This window comes from Canis lupus, chromosome 7 (genome assembly GCF_003254725.2).
Source record: "Canis lupus dingo isolate Sandy chromosome 7, ASM325472v2, whole genome shotgun sequence".
NCBI classification, from domain to species: domain Eukaryota; kingdom Metazoa; phylum Chordata; class Mammalia; order Carnivora; family Canidae; genus Canis; species Canis lupus.
Window position 1 is genome coordinate 46,873,832 of NC_064249.1, and position 27,267 is coordinate 46,901,098.

The 27,267-nt window shown below is 33.7% G+C and overlaps 1 long non-coding RNA gene across 1 annotated transcript in view; it reads right to left on the minus strand.

Moving 5' to 3' along the window:
- LOC125755451 (uncharacterized) overlaps positions 1-17,250 on the minus strand; it is a 38,445-nt gene extending 21,195 nt beyond the window's left edge. The window contains exon 1 of the long non-coding RNA XR_007412059.1: positions 17,176-17,250. This is a non-coding gene — a long non-coding RNA (uncharacterized LOC125755451). The remainder of the gene's footprint in view (positions 1-17,175) is intronic.
- Positions 17,251-27,267: the final 10,017 nt, after the last annotated feature.

Here is a 27,267-nt window from a genome sequence, read left to right on the forward strand (position 1 = left end):
CAGTATCTCTCTCCTCTGATTGTGACTTTTAAAAATTGCCTCTTTTCATTATGTGCTTTTTTTTTTCCCCATGAGGCCTTGTGTGAGTCTTCTTAATTTTTGAAGCTTTTCTGTATCCCAGACCACCATTAGGATAAGCAGAAAATGGGAAAACTTTGTCTCTTACTGTGTGAAAGTAGCTTAAAGCATCCCCTCTCTGAAGGTCCTTTTGTCTCTCATTGCCCACCTGCACCCCAACACATAAGCATGGGAGATCTCAGTAGGGCAGCCATGTGTCTACCCAGAAGCAATTAGACAAGGTCATGAGATTCTCTTTCACCTCCTTCTCCAAGCTTCTCCTGGCATATGTAGCCTGAAGAACAAGTGGGGAGCACTGGAAAGTCGCCACACTCAAGAACCTCTCCCCTGCAAGCAAAACATTTAATGCATTTTATTTGAAAGCCATTTATTGGTTAAAATTTAGAGTTGCCCAACATGTTAAATCTTTCTCATGTGGCCCAAGAAATAACACCTAATTGGAACTTTACCTGTTACCCCCTGCTTTTTATGGAGGGGCTCTGTTTTAGGCTCTAAATGAGTGGGAGTCAGTTCCTCATAGAGAATGCAAGGAATTGCAAAGGGGAAATCTTTTTAATCCTATTTTTGATGAAGAAAATTTTGATATCATAGTATTATTTACTCAAAAACTATGTCTGAAAACCAATTATGCAGAAATATGTTTGCCAACCAAGGATGTCTATTTGTTACAGATTATTGGCTACAAAAAACATCTAAGGGATTGAGAGTGTGGTGCTACAACTCCTTCTGGAGCATCCATATCAGCAGTGTCCAGACTATACAATATATTCTCAATAAAACAATTCAAAAGCAAAGTCACTGGCAGCTGGTAGCTAGAAGCTGAGAGCCAGGCTGGGGTGTTTCTGAACTAAGCATTGGCAAAAAAAAATTCCACAGAATATAAACAGTATTGAGACAAAGCCACATGTGACCCTGGAGAAACATGACAGTGACACAGAGACTGTGATGAAACTTAGATGAAAGGATACCATGGAGCACAAAAATGACTAAACACCCCCCTCTTCTGGCTAACATGAGTGATTAGTATTTCTTCATCAGTAACCACTCGTTACACATTATCCCACCTGTGGCTTCAGTGTGCCAAGATACCCAATCACAGAATTGCCTGTTGCTTCCTGATAGCACCCAATCCAGAACTGATCAAAAACTGATTTTTGTTTGTTTTGTTTTGTTTTAATGAGAAACATACATAACCACAAATAGCTTCAAGTTTCAGTAACAACTCCATACCCCATGGCCAAACAACTAAACAAAACCTGAAGCATCACTTAAAAGATGAAAAGTCTTATGAAATTAACTTACAAAAACATCCCTGTCAAGGAGTTTGGCATTTACTGTACATTAGTCAAAGGCTCAAGCTAAAATCTGATTTAAAAAAAAAAAAAACTCAGAGTTTACATTATTCATACAGATTCAGCATTGTTAAAAAATATGCACAAATAACCATATCCATGCAATATAATTTCTTTAAAAATTTAAAGCAATATAAAAGAGCAGACATAAGTATAGAACAGGACATTTTGGTTTATATAACCTGTAGCCGAAGATTGCTATCTGAGTGGAGTAAAATTAATTCTAAATATTTTAAATGTGATTATTTCAATCAGTCAGCTAAGGGTGCATGTGAATTTCTGAACCATTTCTAAGGTGGAATCTGCTTGCTTGTTGCTGTAATATGTGTTGAATGCTGCTGTTCATGGAGCGTATTAGCTACATTTTAATAGTGTTTTACGGCACTATTCCCATCAGCCCTTCTAAAATCACCTTGCACGTGTTTAAGTCCAATAATGAGCCCCTCCCAACCCCCTTTTACCAAAATACTCAAAACTCCTCTTGTGTGTGCTTTCCCTTGCTGCTAACTTGTGTGACTATAGGTCTGTTTCTTGTGGTCATTGACCGATATGTTTCAAAACATGACACTTTTTACAAATGATTAACTAAAGAGAATTTGTCTAAATATTCTTAAAACTAATATATTTTAAAATAGCATTCATTGGCTTCTTTGCCCTGATTAGAAAAGTTAAGCATGATCATTGTAGGAAAGTTGAAAAACACAAAAGTACATAATTTTTATAAACACTTTCCTTAGCCACGCTACTACCAATGCTACCATTACTGCCAGAACTATTAAATGCCACCACATCACAGCATCTAGGACATCAGAAAATAATTTGCAGGCAATATTATAGTAAAATACGATTTTTATCTTCATTTACAAATTAGGAATCTGGAGTTGAGAATGTTCACAGACCTAGTAAGTGGCAGACCTGGCATTTAAATGACTGTCTTTTAACGATCCATGTTTTTATTTTGCTTTTCACCATATTTTAAAATCATTAAAATAAAATAAAATCATTAATTACTAGTTTTCTAGGGTTACTATAACAGCATGCCACAATGTGGGTTGCTTAAACAACATAAATTTATTTGCTCACAATTCTAGAGGCTGGAAGTCTGAGGTCAAGATGTCAGTAGGTTAGAGTCTCACAAGGCCTCTCTCTTGGCCTTGCAGATAACCACCTTCTCCCTATGATTTGTACAGTCATCTCTCTGTGTGTTGCTCATCTAATTATCTCTTCTCTGGATTTAAGGCACTCCTTTGTGATCTAATTTTACCTTAATTGCCTCTTTAAAGATGTTGTTGCCAAATATAGTCATAGTCTGAGGTACCAGGATATATACTATATACTTCAACATTTGTGTTAAGGGAAACACAATTCATACAACATTACAATGTTACAATGTATTACATTGTAATACATACAACATTAATGTATGGCTGTATCTCCTTTCTCTTATTTTAAAATTGCTTTTATTTTTTAGTAGTCACCATGCCATACATTACATTTCCAGAATTATTTATCTGATAACTAGAAATTTGTACCTTTTGACCACTGTCACCCACTTCTTCAACCCTTTGCCCCTGCTCCTGTGTCTAGAAACCACCAATCTGTTCTGTTTGGTTTTTTGTTTGTTTGTTTTTTAGATTCTAAATTTAAGCAAGATCATGCATACAGTATCTCTCTTTCTCTCTGTCTGCCTTATTTTATTAGCATAATGCCCTTGGGGTCCAACTATATTGTCACAAATGGTAGGACATTTTTTTCATTTTTATGACTGAATAATACCCTTCACCCTCTTCATCCATTCATCTATTGATGGACACATAGGTTGTTAACATATCTTGGCTGTTGTAAGTAATGCTGCAGTAAACATGGGGTTGCAGATATACTGAAGTTTATAGGCTAATATCTTAGGTTGCTGCTGCCTGATGCAATAGATAACATTTAGAGCAAACAACAGATTAGCCAGAAAGTTTGAGAAGAAAGTCTGAGAATGAGATAGATTCTTAAGGATTTTAAAAAGTCCCAATGTATTCCTGGGAATCTAGAAGGCTTCACCCATGTTCAAAGCTATATGTTCAGGGCCCACGAGAGGTATAAGAAGATCTTAAGACCTCAGTTCCTGCAAACCTTGAGGCTCAAAGGAAGCAGGAAGCAAAAGCTAAGGCAGAGTTGTCAACTGTGTTGCAGATTGTTAAAGATATGCCCCAAACACAGACACAGAGCCCATTGATGAAGACTGGAAATTTTTTTTGGTTCTAGTCATTTAAAGAGGGATCCCTGGGTGGTGCAGCGGTTTATCGCCTGCCTTTGGCCCAGGGTGCGATCCTGGAGACCCAGGATCGAATCCCACGTCGGGCTCCCGGTGCATGGAGCCTGCTTCTCCCTCTGCCTGTGTCTCTGCCTCTCTCTCTCTCTCTGTGTGTGACTATCATAAATAAATAAAAATTTAAAAAAATAAAAAATAAAGAAACATTTGTCCAGTCGTTAGTTAACCATTCAGCCAATAGAACAGAGACTTCAGAGAACATATACAACATGCAAACATTCTAGAATACATTCAGAAGAGTCACTAAACAAACTATAGTAAGCACAAACAACAAACCTTAAGAGAATCTAATTTCCGAAATTTCCACTTTATATTAATCAAAGTGTCCATATTTTAAAACAAAAAATTAATGTCATATTCATTCCATTTTTGTTTCTTTAACAAAAATATGACCACATACAGGAAACAGATTAAGTCAGTATAAATGGTGCCTGAGAAATTCAGACTTACTGAGAATCTCTGAATCTAAATTTTTAATGACTCTCCTAGATGATTCTAGGTCATTCGAAAATGATGGCAATTTGGTTTCTTTCTTTATATCCTTATAACTTTTACCTATTTTTCTTGTTATGTTTCATTGGCTAAGACATTGCATGTTGAATATGATCAATAATAATAATGGTAGGCATCCTTTAGTATTTCTCATTTTAAAGAAAATGCTTTAAATGGTCTATATTTAGGAGTAAAATTTTCTGTTTTGTTCTGATAGATAACTTTTAGAAGTTTGAGGAAGATTCTTTATATTTCTAATGACAGGTATTTTTCCTTTTTTTTTTTTTTTGACAGGTATTTTTCATATGAAATCCAAGCAGTTTACCTAGTGGCTAAAAATATCCATTAATAACAGATTTCAAGAATATGCACACTTAACAGTAAGACCCAGTAAATCAACATGTTATATATGTGAACTAAAAGTCCTGTAGGAAAACATTCTTTGTGCTATCAATATTAAAACAAATGATTTTAATATTTATTAATTGCTAATGGATTTTCACACATTATAATAAAAGCTTTTGGCTCATTGTCTTACAAATTTCATAGTAACACTATGAGATAGCTAAAATAAGTCTATTTTAGAGATGGAACCTGTACCAAAGAGTAGTTAATTAACTTTTCCGAATTGCTAAGGATCCTCTCAGTAGAGTGAGGATTTATATTCAGACCCAGTGATAGTAGTGCTAATCTGCTTAACAATTGTGCAATTGCATTATGCAATTAAGCAATATATGTCTTTGGAATGAAGAGTTTATTTACGTTTCATGTACAATCTCAGAAACAGTTTATAGAAGCAAATAAATACCTCATATTGAGAGATGATAATCTTTTCTAATAAATGCCTTCATCTCAAATACGTAGAAAACAAACAAGATTCTATAATTCCTCTCAATTTCATAAGCTATAATAAAAACATTCTTTTGACTCTACTTCACTAAAGGCTTGCACCTCTGTTTCTTTATTACTCTTGAGAGCAAAACTCCTTGGAAAAATTTTTCTATCTTACTTTCTCCAAGTCCTCTTTCCAATTATTTCTTCTTCTTTTTTTTTCTTTTTTCCCATTCAAGTTCTCATTCCCCACCTGGCAGTGGGTCATGATGGCAATGTCATTTCATGGTCACCAGTTATACCACATTGCTAAATTCAGGGTCAGCTCTTAATCTTCACTTAACTATAATGTGACCATGATTTCCTTCTTTTCACTTTCTTTACTTGGATTTCAGAATTCCACATTCATTTTGTGTTTTTGTTTGTTTATGTTTGTATTTACCTCATTTAGTCACTTCTTAATTTTTCTTACTCATTCCTCCACTGCTCCAGATTTCTTAAAGCAGAATGCTGCTCCAGGGCTCAGTTCTTGTTGCTTTACATTTTCTATCCTCATATTCTATGCTTGGTCTTATAGCCTCCTGGCTTTAAATACTATGTAAATACTTCAAAATGTATCAAAAATAGCTCTGCTTGTTCCTGAATACTATGCCCATATAGTCCATGCCTTGCTCAGACTGGACTAATAGTGATATAGAGAGGTTTTGTAATGTCTACAGAAAGCATATTAAGGAAACAAAAATTGAATCAGCTTTTTATTATGACCATATCCTAACAGTTCTACATTAGGTCATGGTTAAATATTTCTCCACCAAAAACCTTTTATTGATCTAAGTTCTAAACAATAGTCTATACATTTGATAGATGCTCCTGTTATCCTGCTCATGGTGTACTACAGTATATAGCCAATTACTTATTAGACATTTCCATTTAGATATTTATTGATATTAAACACAATATGCCTAAAATTTAGCTCTTTCATCCAAAATTTTATTTCCTCTCAATTTTTCCATTTCAACTGAAAGATAACCGAGGATGGACAAAAATGTCAATAATCCAGGACTTTTTCTTCTTTTCTCTCTTCCCATAACCCAAACTGAATCAAGTAGGAAATTTGTGATTCCTTGAATAGGATGTGTATTCTTTGTGTTTTGGTTTTATTTTCCCCCCTGATATATTTTAAGCTCAGCAATTTTGAAAAATAAATCAATAAAAATTTTATGAAAAGTTATTGTTATTTTTTTAAAAATCTCCCAATGGTTAGCAATCATGCCATCATTTTTTGAGAAACCTAAGGTTTGTGGAGCTACTATTTTATTCTTTGAAAAATCATTTATAAAAACTACCTGATTTTTTATTAAAATTTTTCTAAGTGATGGCTTCCACATATTGTCTTGTTTCCCTCACTGCTATCTCTACCATTTCTTTCTAATAGTACCTCAAGTGGAAAAGTATTCATTTTCATTCATTAATTAGATAATATTAATGAATGAAAATTAATTAATATTAATGAATGAAAAGTAATTAATAACAAATATTTCCAAAATAGGAAGCCAAGAGACAAAGGCTGAGATGAATAGAGACATTATAAAAAGTTGCAGCCACTCTTAAAAATTGAATGGGAGCGAGAGCATGTGATTTGGGCCTTCAGAACAGTTTAATCAGTTGAGAATAAGCCATTAAAGTAGAGGTAATGGCAGAGGGTCCTCATGAAGGTGACATATTTGTTGGCACACAGAAGAGAGTAGTATATATTACAGTTTTACTGGTATCAATAAGAAGCATGGGGGGGAGTGGGAGAAAATACTTGATAGATATATTATATCTATCTTAGATTTATAGTCTTACTATCACCAGTGAAGTTTATTTTTCTTTCTTTTTTAATTTCTTGATCTATAGATTAGAAGGAAGCAGCTTGACATTATTTTGGGGTAGAATCTAGGAACTAAAATAAAGGCTTATGATAAAGAAATGAAGTCAAGCACACTGTCCACATGAAAATAAAATGTACTCATTCTCATGACTATAGTGCTGGTATTACATATTTATACAATGCTGATACTGTGCATGATCTCCAGATTTCCAGCCTGGAACTTTTTCATGAAATAAAGATCTTTATTTTTAATTATTTGTTGTGTTGTCATACAGGCACTTCAATTTTTATAAATCCAAAAGTTAATTTGCAGTTTTCCTCTTCAAGCCTATTTTTTTTCCAGCTGTATCTCTAGTGTTGTGAGATATTCCTAGTCTTGTGAGATACTGAGTTAGTTAAACAGAAATCTGGGACTCATTGCAGATTCCTTTTCCCTTGAGTTCAGGATATAATCAAGCGATTATAAAGGCCTAGAGGTTTCATCTCATGTCTTTGTAATATGTTCCCTTCTCTTCATCTGCCTATAACTGTTCTTTCTAAACTCTCCCTTGGATTGGTAGGAGATATGCTGGCTTCCCTTTTTACCTATCTCCTATCCATATTACTAATATCAGAGCTCTATTATAAAACATAATGTTGTGATATCCCAACTTAAATTCCTGTGCTGGTTTCCCATTGCTTCCAGGAAGGATGTCAAACTCCTTTGTGTGACCTTCTAGTTCATCCATAGTAGTAATAATGATAACATCCAATGTATAATAATGATGATGCTATTGATAGTAATTATACTGGCTGCTAATTGAATGTTTAATCAGTTTGTAAACAAGCATTTTTCTAAGCATTCTACATAGGATAATTCCTTTTATTCTTTCCCTCTAGTCTTTAATAGTTAATATCATTATCATCAGTTGTTGTGGATGGGGAAAGTGAGGCACAGAACACTGACAGCATGCCCAATATCACAAAGCAATAAAGTGGCAGAACTGAAATACAAATCCAGGTAGTGGATTTCTCCCTGTTATGTCCTCCAGAACTTTTCCTCAAATCACACGCCCCCAATGACATTCACACTTAGCTCCAACAATACCATACTGTTCTGGTAACAGTTTTAAAGCATTATGCTGTATGGTGTAGTAGTTTGTTTCTTTCTTACTGGCCTATTTTTGCTAGACTGTGAGCCCCTTGAGGGCAGAGGTTATGTTTTACATTCCTTTCTATCCTCTAAGCTCAGCGAATACCTAACATTATGGATGCTTGAAATTTTTGTGTTGATGTATAGTCAGTTCTGCTATATCACTTGTTTTGAAACAGATTTATTCCATCACAATGGATAAATCAGAGAACAATTTTAAGCATAAATTTCATGCTTGCTTATGTGCAATATTGTCCTTGCAAAATGCCAGGTGAGCACAGACAACTGAAACCTAAAAGAAGCAAGTGGCATGATGCATAAAATACAGACATTTCATACATTGACCAGGTATCTGAATTCTGTGTGTTATGTCTCATACACATCTGGTGTTACAGCCTATTTAAAAATATATATATATATTTTATTTATTTATCATGAAAGACACCGAGAGAGAGGCAGAGACATAGACAGAGGGAGAAGCAGGATCCCTGTGGGGAACCTGATGTGAGACTCGATCCCAGGACCCAGGGATCATGATCTCAGCCAAAGGCAGACACTCAACTGCTGAGCTACCCACATCCCCCCGGTGTTACAACTTCTATCTTATTTCAGATAATTATCCTTCTACTACTTTATAATAACTCATAAGCTACAACCCTTTCAGTGTCCATGTCTATAAATAACTCCAATTTTTCTCAAGACAAAGTATTTATTGTACTATTTATGTATTTCCTAAATATTTAATATGTGCTAAACTGTTTTACCATTTTTATTAGGTTGCTTTTTCTTTTTTAATGTGTTACTGTTAATGTTTTTAAGTGTTGTATTCTAGCCCTATTTTCCCCATAAACTGTTGTGGTTTTTATTTTGTCTACTTTTCAAATTTTTTATTAATTTTTAAATTTTTAAAAATTTACATTTCTGTATAAATAATATATGGTGTTATATTAGTTTTAGGTGTACAGTGTAGTGATTCAATAATTCTATACATTATACAGTGTTCATCATAAGTGTACTCTTAATCCCCTTCAGTTATTTCAGCCATCCCTCACCTATCTCCCCTATGATAACCATCAATTTGTTCTCTATACTTATGAGTCTTTTTTTTGTCTTTTATCTTTATTTGTTTTGTTTCTTAAATTCCACATATGAGGGATCCCTGGGTGGCGCAGCGGTTTGGCGCCTGCCTTTGGCCCAGGGCGCGATCCTGGACACCCGGGATCGAATCCCACATCGGGCTTCCGGTGCATGGAGCCTGCTTCTCCCTCTGCCTGTGTCTCTGCCTCTCTCTCTTTCTCTCTCTGTGACTATCATAAATAAATAAACATTTAAAAAAAAAAATTCCACATATGAGTGAAATCATATGGTATTTGTCTCTGACAGATTTATTTCATTTAGCATTATTCTTTATAGATCCATCCATGTTGTTGCAAATGGGAAGATCTTGTTCTTTTTATGGCTTAATAATGTTCCATGTATATGAATGCCACCTCTTCTTGAAATTGGTAAGGGTAGACATCTTTTTACTGTTCCTACTTGCTTCCTTCTGCTGGTTTGGGTTTTTTTTTCTTCTTCTTCTTTTCCAAGCTCCCTTATGTTTACATAAGTTAGGTATTTATTTGAGATATTTCTTGCTTCTAGAAGTAGGCCTTTTTGCTATAAATTGCTCTCTTAGAACAGCTTTTGCTGCATCCCCAAAATTCTGGACTATTGTGTTTCATATTTATTTGTCTCCATGTGATTTTTTATTTTCTCTTTAATTTTTTGTTGACCCATTCATTGTTTAGTAGCATGTTTTTTAACCTCCATATATCCCATGTAACCTCCAGATGTTTTCTTATGACCGGTTTCTAGTCATAGTGTTGTGACTGGATTGGAAAAGATGCATGGTATAACTTCAGTCATTTTGAATTTGTTGAGATTTGTTCTATGCCCTAATATGTGGTCTATTCTGGAGAATGTTCCATGTGTACTTGAAAAGAATGTGTATTTACTGTTTTAGGATGGAACGTTCTGAATGTATTTGTTATATCCATCTAGTGCAACTATTTCCTGGTCGATTTTCTGCTTGGATTATCTATCCATTGATGTAAGTGAGGTGTTAAAATCCTCAAATATTACTGCATTACTATCAATTACTTCCTTTATATTTGCTTTATGTATTTGGGTACTCCCATCTTGGGTGCGTAGTGCTTACAATTGTTATATATCTCTTCTTGGATTGTTCCCTTTATAATTCTATGATGTCATTCCTTGTCTCCTATTACAGACTTTGTAAACAAAGGCTATTGTGTCTGATATAAGGATTGCTACCTTGGCTTTCTTTTCACATACATTTGCATGATAAATACTTTTCCATTCCTTCACTTTATTTTGTGGGTGTCTCTGATATAAATGAGTCTTGTTAGCAGCATAACAATGAGTCTTAATTTTTATCCATTTCGAAACCCTGTGTCTTTTGATTGGAGCATTTAGTCCATTTATAGTCAAAGTAATTATTGATAGGTGTACTTACTGCCATTTTATTCCTTGTTTTATGGTTGTTTTGTAGTTCTTTTTTGTTGTTGTTCATTTCTTCTTTTGATCTCCTGTGGTTTGTTGACTTATTTTATTGATATACTTGGATTCCTTTCTCTTTATTTTTTGCTTATCTATTACCAGTTTTTGATTTGTGTTACCATTAGGTTTGTAAATGACATCTTATGCATATAGCAGACTCTATTAAGTTGAGAGTTGCTTAAATTTGAACCCATCCTTTACTCCTCCCCCCTTTTTTAAAGATTTTATTTATTTATTAATGAGAGACACAAAGAAGCAGACACAGGCAGAGGGAGAAGCAGGCTCCCTGCAGTGAGCCTAATGTGGGATTCAATCCTGGAACCCCAGGATCATGCCCTGAACAGAAGATAGACGCTCAACCACAGAGCCACCCAGGCGTCTCTGGAGATAGAGCTTTTAAAGAGGTGGTTAAATTAAAATGAGACCATTAGGACAAGTTCAAATCTGATCTGATTAATGTCCTTTTTTAAAAGAATAAGTTTAGATAGAGATAGCAGGGATGTAAGTTCACAGAGAATGACCACGTGAAAACAGAAAGATAAGGATGCCATCTGTAAACCAAGTCGAGAGGCCTCAGAAGAAATCAAACCTGCTGACACCTTGATCTTGGATATCTAGCATCCAGAACTGTGAGAAAATAAATTTCTGTTGTTTAAGTCACCCCATCTGTAATATTTAGTTATGGAGATGCTAGCAAGCTAATACAGTTACCTTGGTTAACTTCTATACATTCTTCAAGACTGAGCTCAAGCATCTGTTTTTTACTTGAACCATTAGCCCACACCTTGGATTGGCATTTCTGTTTCTACTCTATCCTTTGGCCTCATTAGATCTCAGTATATCTTGTATTATAATGCTCATCAAACATTATCATACTGAATATCCCTGGTACAGATACTGAATTTTTTAGACCATTTAGACCAATATTGTTTTTTTTATAATTTTGTACCAAAAACTTTAAGTATATATTATGGATTATGAATATATTGCTGCTAAATAACTGCATGTTAAAATATTGGGCATAGAATCAGAATAATTTTTAGATGCATTTAATGAAGGAAACCAAAAGGTAAAATGCTTTATTTGTGATTATAGTATTAGGACAGCACGTATGTGCCACTGTCCATGGTTCAGACTGTCATTTCTGTTTCATTTGAGGGCACAAGAGTCCTGCCCTGTGCATGTTCCCCAGTACTCTACTTAATGACAAATTATTCAAGATGTGTAGTTTGGCTGTCAGAAAGAATGGTAGTACTATTAGAAAGAAAAGAGAAGATACCAGAAAGAAAAAAAAAGAAAAGAAAAAAAAGAAAAGAAAAGAGAAAAGAAAGAGAAAGAAAGAAAGAAAGAAAGAAAGAAAGAAAGAAAGAAAGAAAGAGAAAGAAAGAAAGAAAGAAAGAAAGAAAGAAAGAAAGAAAGAAAGAAAATGAAAGAAAGAACGAAAGAAAGAAAGAAAGGGAGGAAAGGAGGAGGAAATCTGGAGAAAAATTATGAGGAAGAGTTTTGTATATGAATCAGTATGGCTCTGAAGGGCAATTATTAGGCATCCACCATCTATTGGAAGGCAGTTTCCATTTATCTATAAGGAAATTAGCTCATGTTGAATGTTAAGAGTAACCTACTGAAATGCTATTGCTTTGGCAAATGCTGCAATTGCAGCAATGAAGGGGAGTACATGATCAGTGCCTAACAATTGAGAGATAAGCAAAATAAAGTGTGTAACTGTAGTATGTATATACAGATAATAAGGACAATAATGATAATATTAACATTTAATATTGAAAAATTACTCTGTGCAAAGTGTTTCATGTCTTAATATTAAAGCATTAAAAATTTTAAGAGTCACGAACTATAAGAGGTTATCATCATTCTATTTTATAACCAAGAAAACCGTGAAGGCTAATTAACGGGATATAAAATCTGCATGTGCTTCTCTTTCTCCCATGTTTACTGCTATTAGAGAACTCTCAAGTCTGTGTTTTACTTCTTGATCTTTCATTAATCCCCAAAGCCCTTTTCTTTTCTATTCTTTCTGTTGTCCCAGTCAGTCCAAACATTGCTTCTTATGATACCACCCTAGCTCGCTGTCATTGTTTTTTCTAAACATTTGGAAGCTTTCTGTATACTTAGTTGCTAACTATCATGCACTGTTTGCCCCTTCTCAGTCAGTTTCTAAATATGTGGTATCAGATATTTTTGCTGCTTTAGAAAAATTTTCCCTTCATACCTTATAGTGAGATTTCACATAAGAACATATTTCTGGATTGGATTCTAGAATAATTTATTATTACTAGCACTTTTTGAGGTAATCTACCACATGCCAGACTCTATGCTATATGATACTCTTTTTTATGTCTTCTTCAAAAACCCTTATTGATTGTTACTGTGGGGTGTGTGTGTGTATGTGTGTGTGTGTAATAGATTGTGATATTTCTTACTATGAGTCATGGTCAAAAAATTTTTTCTTCATTGTGACTTAGTGTAATTGCAAACCTGTGTCACATATTTTATTCAAAAGCAAATGTTTCAGACTTTCTTATCATCATTTTGCCAATTTGATGTCTTGTAGATTGTAATAATTTCTTGAAGCAGAGTTGCTTAAACTATCTTGATGGCACAAACAAAATGTCATTTAGGCTAGGTTCATTTTCTCTCACCTGGTACAGCTCTAAGAGTTCATTGATTTCTGTAATTAAATGAGTTGGAAGTAAATTCCAGGCCTTTGCTGCACATTAGTCATTGTTGCTGTACTGGAATTTTAATATGCTGTTGACTGTGACGTTGTGCCAGAGAAGTGAGGTGTTAAGAATCTTCCTGGTGATCCTAGGCCATGTAGCAATCTGGGGTAGTAATTGCCTCATCCAGGACAAAAAGAGAGGGTGAAATAGCACTAGATTAAAATAAAACAGTGTACTTCAGAAAGTGGTTAACTGAATTAATACAAAATTTATCTTTTTTTTTTCATTTAAATAAATCCAGCTTTGTGGATGCAGTTTTCTTTACCCTTTCTAAGTGAAGTACAGCCATTCAGACTCTCAGTTTGATTTGGATAGTACTTATTATTTAAACTAAGAAAAGTCAATATCATGCATTTTAATTAATTTTCAAAGATTATAAGGTCTATGCTAAGTCAACAAATGCCAAGGTTATTTTCTTTTGATCTTCTTGAGGCAGGCCTAAAAATTACACCATATCCAAATTCACTTAGAGAAACAAAATAGAAACATACCAGATTCTCAGATGTCTAATCAGAGAACACTTATAAAATAATCTAATACGGCTTTGAAAACAAATTCTAACCAATTGTTTTCAGTCAGTGAGAAATTATAAATGTGGAAAATTTGCAGATGTTCTTTGGGAAGAATAGAGTTCAAAATCTAAATACATTTTGGGAAGAACTTGACAGAGAAAAAGAAAATCTGCTTTTATATGCCTGTGGCAGGATACTACATCTCTAAAATTTCTAACTGCTGATAAGAGTGAAAATGGCTTCAAAATTTTGTTCATGCTTTACTAATGGCTATATTATTTAATCTGGGAATTTCAACTTAGAAATATGTTGTAAGAAAATAATATAACTTCAAAAAAGAATGTGTATGAAATAAAAGTTTCTCAAAATTTTCACAGGAGTAAGGAAAATTAAAATCCATGAAGTCATCAGTTATACTGATAACATGCCTATAAAAGAAATGTAATGCAAACATTTAAAATGAAAATATTCTGGGTGCATGGGTGGCACAGTCAATGAAGCATGTGACTCTTAGTTTCAGCTCATGTCATGACCTCAGGTCTGTGAGATTGAGCCTGGTGGTGGGCTCTGAGCTCAGAGCAGAATCTGCTTAAGATTCTCCCTCTCTCTCTCTCTCTCTACCTCCCTCCACCCCACCTTTCTCCATCCTCATGCTCACTTTTGCACATGCACACTCTCACTTGAGAGAGAGAGAGAGTTAAAAAGATTAGAATTAAAAAATTAAAAATAAATCTTTAAAAAAGTAAATAAAATAAAATGAAATTATACTGTTACTGATAGGTAAGTATTTTAATAAACCATTTGGAGTACAAAGTTATAAAGTTATACATTTTTATGTAGATAAGCACCATTAAGTAATGTCTTTAGATACATAAATATATATATATATACAGAAATATGTTTGTTTTTTATTATATATTTATGTATGTGATCATATATATAAAATTTTTGAAAATTTATATCATAAAATGTTAAGAGTGATTACCTTTAGTAGCAGGACTATAGATGATTTTATTGTTCTTGTCTTCATCTTTTAATTTCTTCAAAATCACCATGTATATCTTGTTTTATTAAAAATAGATTATAGGGCACCTGGGTGGCTTAGTCGGTTAAGAATCAGACTCTTTGTTTTGGCTGGGGTCATGATCTCACAGTTGTGGGATAAAGCCCCATATCTGGCTCTGCACTCAACACAGAGTCTCCTTGAGATTCTTTCTTTTCTTCTGCATACCCCCTCACAATAAATAAATAAATCTTTAAAAAAATACCTTCTAGAAATTCACTTTTTTTTTTTTAATTTATAATAGTCACAGAGAGAGAGAGAGAGGCAGAGACATAGGCAGAGGGAGAAGCAGGCTCCATGCACCGGGAGCCCCACATGGGATTCGATCCCTGGTCTCCAGGATCGCGCCCTGGGCCAAAGGCAGGCGCCAAACCGCTGCACCACCCAGGGATACCGAAATTCACATTTTGATGTCATTTGGTATAAAACTGAAAATACAGTGATTTTTTTTTTTTTTACCAAAAAGATGAATAGTAATTTGAACACAATTCATTAAATGCTTATTAAAATGTCATTACAGTATTTTACTAGGAACTCTGGAATATAAAGAGAAACAGAAGGTATTGTGCTTATCTTACATAGTATTAAATTTTCTAAACATAAAACTCCAACACTTGCTCAGTCATTAAAAAGTAGCTGCCTACTACCAAATAATTAAGTGAAACCTCAGTCTGGCATTTAAAACCTGTACAAAACAATATTGAATATGGCTATAATATATGGTTTTTAGTAATGATTCATGTGTACTAAAATAAATTATTATATATAATTTATTAATACTCTGTTTCACTCTGAATGTTGTATGTATATGGTGCTCACCCATGACTGAAGAGGCAATCGACTTGAGAAAACCTAGAGGATAAACTGATATGGAGCTAGGATGAGTAGGAAGGGACTGCCTTTGCTTTTGGCAGTTCATGCTGGAAAGGCAAGACAAATTGGAATTAAACAGAGGGTTTGCGCACCTATCACTCTCTTGGATTGCTTCCAGTAGTTGCTCCTGATATATACATTCTAGGATAAACATATCCATAACTTTCTGGCTTCAATCAGTCGTGTTGAGAAGTAGGTTATCAATATTGTCATTCCTTCCTCACTAATTGCTTTTAAGATCTCAGTATCTTGGTATTCCATAGTTTTATTATGACAGGTATAAATCTCTCATATTTTCCAACTCCTGATGTCATATTATGGATGATTTCTTCTAATATGTCCTGTGAACCCTAACTATTCTTTAAACTGTATCTGACTTACTGCTTAACCACCAAATGAATTTTTCATTTTATAAACTTCATTGACCACTTGTTCACTCAAATCTAGCTGTTTTTATTGTTGGCTGCATTGTTAATATCTTATTTTTTTGTGTGCTTGCCTTCAATTCCTTCTTTCATCATTTTAAGCACAGATAAGTTATTGTCAATATCTGATAATTACATTGTATAGAATGATTAAGGGTCTGATACTGCTATTTATTTAGGAGATAGATCCTCATGTGTGGTAGATTCTTTCCTAGTATTTTTATAATTTGGGATTTTAGGCTTAGAATTTACTGGATATAACCATCCTAGGAGTAATTTTTACATAAATTTACTGGTTTATAAGTAGATATATAAATATTATAAATTTGGCCTCAAACCCATAGGACAGAAAACCGGTAGTGATGAATTCTCAGGGTAGGGATTTTTTTCTTGCTTATTTAGATCTGAAATTGAAACAGGTAATCTTTCTTACAATCTCTTTCTGCATTATTTTTCATATTTATTCATTCTCTTAGTGTTTACAGCTTTAATATGTTCAGCCTTATTCATGAACCACACCAATTCTACCCTTTTCAGTTGAGTGTAAAATCCTTTAAATGCAAGCCTCTTGGTTATTAAATCCTACGACCTCTTTTCCCTCTTCTTTTTCTCCCTCCTCTACTCAATCAGGACAGTAGAAGCAGAGACAAAGTGAATAAATCATAAAATACATATACTGAGTGAAAGAACCTAGATACAAAGAAGAATATACTATAAGATTCCATTTACATAAAACTTTAGAAAATGTAGACTAATCTAAAATAACAGAAAACCAATTTACTTGCTTCAGAATGGAGGAGATGGGGATGGGAGGTTAATAGGGATACTAAATGGAGATGTAGAAACTTTTGGAGAATAAGGTATGTTCATTATCTTAATTGTGGTAATGGATTCATATAAATATAAGGGTAAGATGACTAGGCTTACTCAGTTGAATGAAGAAAAGGAAGAACATGCCCCTTCTTCCTTGATTTGTCTGCTAAAAAACATAATAGAACCAATGACAGATTTGAAATTTTAATCACATTTCAAGATCAGTAGACTTCTGACCCTTGGACAATAGATACATACTTCCAAAAGAACTTAGAATTCCCTCAAGAGGGTATTGGATACAGTCACAAGGTGAGTCTCCTTATCTCTCAATAGATTAGAGAAGTTTTTATTGTTCTTTTACTGTTTACTTTTTTGTATAAATATACATGAAATTTTGTTCGAGTTCTTTATAGACACTTTTGTGCTATCATTACATGTATAATTGTATGCTTACATTGTATAATGTATAATTCTTACTGATAAATTGTGTTTTCTCTATTTTCTATAATGGATATGGAAGGATTTTTATTGGCAAGATTGTTTATATAATGTTTATATTATGTACTGTATACAATTACATGTAATATATAATTATGTATAATGTGATATATTGTATATAGACAGTATGTATAAAGCTTATTTAGTATAGTTTATATATATAAATTTAATGCTTAAATACATATTTTGTTATATATCATGTGTACCTCAATACACTATATAAAAAAGAGAAGATATTAACTGTACTTAAAACTTCTTTAATAGAAGCCTAAAAATAAATATGACAAAATATAAACAGTTTTAGCCCAAAACACCAAAAATGTATAATTATGGCCGTTTACCCTCTTAACCATATCTGTTTCTCATTCTCTCTTTCCCTCACCATATAGTTACACATTAAAAAAATATATATGTAGTATGCATTTATGATATATTTGTATGTGTTGCTCATTGCAAAATAATGGAAATCAAAATGGAGTTCTCTAGAAATACAGTAATATAGTAATTTGGTTAAACTAAAGAAAACAATTATGTTATGCTATAAATTAAATATATGTAACTGTATAGTTTAAGAAAAATTTAATATTGAAGAAAATGTTAAAATATAAAGTAAGTACAATTTAGATTTTTTTTTTTTATTAAATTTTTTTTTTATTTTTATTTATTTATGATAGTCACACACACACAGAGAGAGAGAGAGAGGCAGAGACACAGGCAGAGGGAGAAGCAGGCTCCATGCACCGGGAGCCCGACGTGGGATTCGATCCCGGGTCTCCAGGATCGCGCCCTGGGCCAAAGGCAGGCGCTAAACCGCTGCGCCACCCAGGGATCCCCAATTTAGATTTTTAAATAAAAGCATTGACTGAAAATCTCAGTCAGCAAAATGCATGACCATTAATCCAAAAATTCATTAGAACCTGCCTAGAAATAAATTAATTCACTTGGAATGTATCACTAAAATTATTTTTTGATCTAATGATGTAGTAATTGAATTCTTCTTTTCTAATCTGAGGCAGGGGAGATAGTAGCACCACAAGGTAATTACTTCTCTAGTTAAATACATCGTCCTTTTTTGTGGAAATAATTTGCTTTTAGATTCATGCTGAGAAGCAACCAGCTTCTCTTTATCATAATATAATTTAACAAAATGTAGCATCCCTTCTCTATCAAATTAAAGCAATTTGGAAAATTGAAGAGTCTTGGGTCTTTACTCTTCAATCATCTTCCATTGTTACTCTCAGCAGAAAAAAGAAAAAAAAAATACTAAAAAAAAAAAAAAATCCCAAGGGCTTAATTTCCTTTCATATAACCAAGCCAAAGGAAGTGATACCCCTAAAGATGGTAATGAGTCAGAGGCTCATGCCAGCAATATTGTCTTTACACTACTTTTTCTGGGTCAGGCCAGTCCCTTCTATGCTCTCACTGGACAATTATAAGCTAGTTTAGCTGATCACAGCCAATAAGATGTTTAGGCTGAGTAACAGTAAGATGTCTATAATACTGATGTCTCTCCTATTCTCTCTGTCTCTGTCTCTCTCTCCTTTCTTTTTCCCTGCTACCTCCATCCTCATAAACACAAACCACCATCAATCACTTTTTATTGGAAGAGGAGAACAAAATGATTTCCTTATTAGTCCTTAATAAAACAAGGATGTGTACCATTATTCCATGATGAACAATAGTGTCTATTCTCATGAAGTCTCTCGTTTTAAGTGAGCAAAAATGCATTTGATAAGGTATATGTCATCTCGAAATCATAAGATTTAAGCAATATTAAAAAGATTATCCATGATCTATGATGGCAGTTATAAAGGCATTTGGAAAAGATATTTATAAAGATTTTAGAAGAAAAATAAACTAATGTTATAAAACAAGTAATTTCAACATAGTTTTTCTGAAGAATTTTTGGATCATCTTTGATTATGGTAGCATGCAAAATCTCATGTTATTTACATTATTAGCTTTAAAAAAATCACAAAATTTCTGGACAAGAAAAATTATCTCTTGTCTGGACAGGTAAAGAAAAATTATCTCTTGTCTGTCTAGAATGGCACCACTGTTGTAAGAAATCTGTTCTCTCTGTCCTTGTATATCCATGTGTCTGTTTCATAGCTGTAGGAAAATTTTCACAGTATGTTATATGCAATTTTCACTAGTAGCATCGCATGGATAATAATTTTTAGAGATTCACATGTAATTAAACATACACTAATTTAACTTAGCTTCAGTGCTCAGAATCTTTGTAGAATGAAATCATACTTCTGTATTATAAGTCTTATCTAAATTTTATATATTACTCACAAATTGTTCACTTCTTTAGCTTTTTTATTTATGAAAAATTTCAAACATATATAAAAATTGAGAAAAGAAATGCCAGGGTAGCTAATGCGTACATAAAGTACTCATCACTTTGCTTCATCCCTACTTCCATCCAGTTCGCATTTCCAAATGGATTATTATTGAAGTAAATTCCCAACACCATATCATTTCATGTCTAAATATTTTACTGTGGTTTCTAAAACCTAATTATGCAGATGTTACCACAGTGCCTGTGATATTTTACCCAGCATTAAAAGTGTTTTTATACTGATATATGTAAATATAATAATTTACTTTTAACCATTTTAAAGCACTCCAAGAAATCAATACATCATCACTTACTAATTCCCAATGATTATTTTTCCAATCTTTGTACCAGTACAAACAAAGCATCATTGAAGGGAAGAAATCTTCATAGTTCACTAGACGTTGCCAAATTCCTCTCCAGACACTTTATTGATTCATGTGCCTACTGGTAGTGAATGAGAGAACCCATTTGTCCTGATGCTTTCTGACACTGATAGTGACAGACGTTTTTATTCTTGAGAATTAAAAGGAACTGAAAGGTATAGCATTGTGGTTTTCATTTGCATTTCTATTCCCGTTATCAAAATAAATCACATTTTACAATGAATAATTTTGGTTTTCTAATAATTGAATTGCCTGTTCATATTTCTAACTATTTTTCCTATTATGACATTTCTCTTTCATTTTGTTAATATCCTAGTTAAAAGCACTGAATAATCCTCTCTGTTTGTGTCTTGTCTTTTCCCTGTGTTATTTTCTGGACAACAACAACAATTAACTTCAAACCTTTCAATATATTAATGGCATATTTTAAACTTGCCTATCTTTTCCTTTATGGTTGTTTATTTTCCTTTATGACTTCTCTATTTATATATGAAATCTTTCTCTACCATACAATGTTAAATATTATTATCCAACTAATTTTATTTTAATGCATTCTTTCATATTTATCAATTTTTTTCTTTTTTTTTAATTAATTAATTTATTTATGATAGTCACACACAGAGAGAGAGAGAGAGAGAGGCAGAGACACAGGCAGAGGGAGAAGCAGGCTCCATGCACCGGAAGCCCGACGTGGGATTCGATCCCAGGTCTCCAGGATCGTGCCCTGGGCCAAAGGCAGGCGCTAAACCGCTGCGCCACCAGGGATCCCATATTTATCAATTTTAAGATATTTTGTGTTTTAATTTTTGTATGTTTTTGTAGTACGAATCCAGTATTTTTCCATATGATGGCTCAAAATCTCTGTTCAGTTTTTCAATTTCTTCTTACTTTCTTATTTGTAATACCATTTGTGTCATTGACCATATTTTTATATGTGCATGGGATGGTCAGGAGTCTCTATACTGGTTCATTGGTCTATGTATTATATCCCTGTTTAAGTACCCCAAAAGTTAATTGCTGGCGTTTTGTAAGGTCTTGAATCATGTGACACAAATTCTTTTATACCACCTTTACTCTCTTCCTTTGAATCGTTTTTACTATTCAGTGCCCATCAATTTTTCCAATAAACCATAGTATCAGGGTGCTGGGTGACTCAGTTGGTTAAGCATCTGCCTTAAGCTCAGGTCATGATCCCAGGGTCCTGGCATCAAGCCCTGCATTAGGCTCCCTACTCAGCAGGGAGTCTGCTTCTCCCTCTGCCCCTTTCACTCCCCTTTCATTCTCTCTCTCCCTCTCTCTCTCTCCCAAATTTTCAAAAATTTGGTGTCAATTTATCAACTTATACAAAAAAACTTTATTTTCTATGCTTAATATTTATTTAATTTCACTTAATTTTTAGAGAACGTGCATGCAAGAGCAAAGGAGGGGCAGAAGGAGAGAGAGAAAATCTTAAGCAGGCTTCACAGCTTCACACTGAGTGTGGAGCCCCCACATGGGGCTTGGTCTTGTTTATTAATTTAAAATTTATTTATTTGAAAAAAATAAAATAAAATAAAATTTATTTATTTGAGAGAGATAAAGAGAGTGGGGGTGGGGGCAGAGGAAGAGGAGAGAGTCTCAAGCTGACTCCACACTGAGTGGGGCACCTGATGTGGGGCTCAATCCCACAACTCTGATATCAGGACCTAAGGTGAAACCAAGAGTCAGACGCTTAACCAACTCTGCCACTTAGGCACCCCTATTTTTAAAACACTCTGTACTAACTACTATGTTCTAGGCATTGTTCTAGGTTCTAAGTGTTTTTCAGTATTAATCTATGTAATCTTTAAAATGCTATGTTATGGGGTGCCTGGATGGTTCAGTTGGTTAAGCATCTGATTTTGGCTCAGGTCACAATCCCAGAATCCTGGGATTAAGCGCCGCATCAGACTCCTTGCTCAGAAGGGAGCCTGCTTCTCCCTCTGTACTCCCCCTACTTGTGCTCTCTCTCTCTGTCAAAAAAATAAATATAATCTTTAAAAATAAATAAAATGCTGTGTTATATTTTTTGTGAAAAAAAGTGTAGACATTGAAAGATCAAGAGAATATAATGATGGTTTTTGCAAAAGCCTAGGAAAGATGAAATTCTAGCAAAACTAACAATAAAAGATGGCGAGCGCATACTATTAGAAATGTGGAGGGGATTAAGCAAAGGAAGACAAGAGATGCTTTTAGAAAACTTAAAAAGTACTATGCACAATTTTATGTAAACATATTTTGAAAATTTAAAATTTTTTTCCAGGAAAAATTGTAAACCAACAAAAAAAATTTTTTTTTAAGAAAAAGACCAGACCATTGTCTTTAAGTAAACTGAATTAGCATTCAAAATAATCCATTGGCAATTTCAAGACATGTTTTGCCCTGGATATTTATTTCTATGAGTCTAGAACCATGGTAGCAATATCAGACAATGGCAACATAAGAAAGAAAGAGTATAGATAAATTTAACTTGGTAATGTGACATTTAAACTGTCGTACACTTCTTTATTTTAAAAATATATCTTGGATCTTTAATGTCAGTTCTTTTGAACTATTCATTATTATTTTAATTAAAAATTTATAGTATATTATTTAATAAATTTACTAGGAATGGACATTCTTACTGTTTGTAAATTTTATATCTTCAAATTCTATATCTTCAAATTTATAGTCTATAGTGCTTCTTCAAATTTATAGTCTATAGTACTTCTTTATTTCAATTATAATCCCTCTCATTGATTTTTCTATCTAAGTTGCATTTTTTGACTCTCTACAAAATGTCCAATAATGGAGATGATATTGCAAATCCTAAAATTGTTTCTTACTGATGGCCATCCTTCCAACATTTTCCTATAAAGGAAAATTTTGGCCCTTAGAATGTGATAAGGCTGACTTCTGTGTAAAAGTCATATGAATAAAAGCAGAAACAGGTGTTTGGAAGCTACTGCAATGACCCAAACCAGCGGTGATGGTGACTTAGACAAAGGTGGTGACAATGGCAAGGATGGAGGGAGGCTCAATTTTGAAGGTAGAACCAGTACAATTCCCCAGATGACTTTGATCTAAGCTCCTGAAATAATGGAATTGTTATTGAAATGAAATGAACATTGGAAAGGGCAGGTGGGGGAAGGGGGAGAAATATTAAAAACTGAGGGTTTTTTTACATTTCTTCTAGGAATAGCAATATGCGTTAGTATTAGAATAATTATAATAATAGAATCTAACATATTAATAGTCAAAGGGAAATATTCCTACCCTTGATTTGATGTGGGAAAAAAGCATTTGATAGAACTCCTTATCTTTGCTAAGGGACCTTCAAAAGAATAAGTAAAACCATAATTTTTTTATAGTGGCAAAAAAACATAAACATACCATTTTAACCATTTTTAAGTGTAACTAGTGTTGAGTAACACTTCACTAGTGTTGAGTATATTTATACTATGGTACAACAGATTTTTATAACTTTTTCACCTTGCAACTCTATGTCCACTAAATACTAATTCCCTTTCCCCTCTCCCCCATCCCGTGGCAATCTTCTGCTTTCTATTTCTGCGATCTTGACTACTTAGGTGCTTCTTATGAAAGGAATCATAGAGTATTTTCTCTTTCGTTACTGGCTTATTTCACTTAGCATAATGTCCTCAAGTTTCATCCATGTGGCATGTGACAGAATTTCCTTCCCTTTTAAGGCTGCACGGTTTTCAATTGTATGTATATGCCACAATTTTTCATTGATTCATCTGTTGATGGATACCTGGTTTGCTTCCACTTCTTAGATATTGTGAATATGCTGCAATAAACATGAATGTGCAAATATGTCTTCAGGATCCTGCTTTGGATTCTTTTGGATATGTACCCAGAAGTGCGTTGCTGGGCCTTAATATTTTTTTAAGATCTTTATTTATTTATTCGTGAGAGATACACACACACACACACACACACACACAGAGGCAGAGACACAGGCAGCAGGCAGAGGGAGAAGCAGGATCCAAGCAGGAAGCCCAATGTGGGACTAGAACCTGGGTCTCCAGGATCACGCCCCGGGCTGAAGGCAGTGTTAAACCACTGAGCCACCCAGGCTGCCCAGGGCCTTAATTTTTTAAGTAACCTCCATACTGTTGTTTGTAATGTCTGTATAACTTCTTACATTCCCACCAACAGTGAATGCCAGCATCCTCCAATTAGGGCATAACTGAAGCCTTTCCTCCAATATCAGCTTTCCTACTCCTCTGCCTGCTTTTGAGTCTCTGTCAGACGCACGTGATAGTAACTGACTGTCTTATTATAGCAAGCCCTAAATAATAGCCCTTGTTCTTTTTAGGTGCTTTTCATTTCTTTCCACACGAGATTCAAACTCAGTATGAACCAAAAGTCTAAGAAAAAGTTTCTGCCTTGATAAAAATATCAGCTGAGTATAATATAGCTTATAAACTCACTGAATTATTTTTGCAATTTGATATCAAGTTATTCTAATTTTACCTAAATCTCAACATGAGAGAAAAGGCAGAAAAAATATGGGAAAAAATCATTAAAAAGGGAGATATGCCTTAGCAAATATTAAAATATATTTTAGAGTGATATTAATCCATATGGCAAAGCACTGTTCTAGCCAGGTAAATCAGTAGATTAGAAGAGAGCCCACAAATGTTACTGGTATAAATAAGACATTACGATATGACAAAAAAATTAAGTATTTCAAAAAATTGAAAAAATAATATTTTTTTTCTGCTATTTGGATTATATATATATAAATAAATGACAGGGACACCTGGATGGCTCAGCAGTTGAGCATCTGCCTTTGACTCAGTGCATGATCCCAGAATCCCGGGATTGAGTCCCACGTTGGGCTTCCTGCATGGAGTCTGCTTCTCCCTCTGCCTGTGTCTCTGCCTCTCTGTGTGTCTCTCATAATTAAATAAATAAAATCTTTAAAAGAAAATGACAGATTGGAACTTAAAAGGTAAACTACTTGTATAAAAATAAAGTAATCCAAAATAATGATTCTGTGTTCTTAAACTTTCATATATGAAATTATTGCATCAAATATTTAAAGCACTGACTTCTTGAAAATAAAGAAAATATTATAGAAGATACTAATAGGGGCAGATGAACATATTTTTCTCAAACAAAGTCCAAGTAGAGACATAGTAATAGAAACAGAAAGAATATGAACAGCATAAAGATAACATTATTTAATCAGCAAAGAAAAAATTTACCCCCTTCTCAAGTGTTGGTGGCATGCTTTAAAAAATAAGTATCCACCATTTGCTTCGACGTGGATGGAACTGGAGGGTATTATGCTGAGTGAAATAAGTCAGTCGGAGAAGGACAAACATTATATGGTCTCATTCATTTGGGGAATATAAAAAATAGTGAAAGGGAATAAAGGGGAAAGGAGAAAAAATAAGTGGGAAATATCAGAGAGGGAGACAGAACATGAGAGACTCCTAACGCTGGGAAATGAATTAGGGGGTGTGGAAGGGGAGGTGGGTGGGGGTGGGGGTGACTGGGTGATGGGCACTGAGGGGGGCACTTGATGAGATGAGCACTGGGTGTTATTCTATATGTTGGCAAATTGAACACCAATAAAAAATAAATTTTTATAAAAAAATAAAAATAAAAACAAAAATACATTTAGACCACAAAAGAAAATTCAATAAATTTTAAACAGTAATGATAGCATAACTTACAACCTCTGGACTCAATGGACAAATTTATCAACTAAAAATAAGCATAAACAACAATGATAATGATGAAAAAATTTCTGAAACATTTGGGAATGTTATAACCTACTCTTTTTTAAAAAAAGAAAAATATTTATTTAGAACTTCTGAACACTTCCTGAATCCAAAAAATTAAAACTGCAATTAAGTAAAAGCACTATATATAAAAACAAATGGGTCTAGATTCAAATAGTACTGAGAAATATCAGAAAGGAAGACAGAACATAAAGACTCCTAACTCTGGGAAACGAACTACGGGTGGTGGAAGGGGAGGAGGGCGGGGGGTCGGGGTAAATGGGTGACGGACGCTGAGGGGGGGCACTTGACGGGATGAGCACTGGGTGTTATTCTGTATGTTGGTAAATTGAACACCAATAAAAAATAAATTTATTAAAAAAATAGTACTGAGAAGAAAATATAGTCTTAATTAACCATTTTTACAACCAATGAAAACAAATGACTTAAGCATTCAGCATAATATGTTAGATAAAGACCTATATATTATACTTAAGGACAGCAGAGATATGGGGCTTCTGACAATGAGATACTGCTATCCATTTTTTGGATCTACTTTTCATTTTGTATCTTACTCTAGACATGCTGATGGCTCTCAATTTCCCAGCCACACCTCATGGAATTACCTGAATAAATTCCACTCTATTTATAGTTCTTAAATATCATATCATCCTTCGAAATCTGCTTTCTTCTGTGAATTATTATTTTTTTATTTTTATTTTTTTCTTCTGTGAATTATTTTTGACATTAATCAGGCTATAGTAAAAAAAACAATTTATAGCATGGATTAATCTAGGAGTATATTTAAAAATCAATACTTAATTATGTCCACTCTTATTATGTGTATGGAATCTATAACTAGATTAGTAAGTAGCTCTGCCACAGCCTTATCCTGATTATTTTCCCTACATAGGTTATAAAATGGTTGATAAAGAATTTATTTTTAGAAGAGCCCTAATCTATTTGTGACATGTTAATGACAATATTTTAATAGATGTGGAACAAGAGATGGAGAAATGTACCAAAAGTGAGAAATAAAGCAATAATTTTGAGCAAAGGCCAGAGAATTTATATTTCCAGATAAGGAATAGACTTTTGGCCCCATTACTTAAGCTGATTATGTTGTCATTTGGTTTTCCTTTGAGCTGTTCTCTTATCACCACACTGTGATCGCATTGTATTTATTTTGCCACTTTACAGGATTTACTCTGTCAAAGATCTT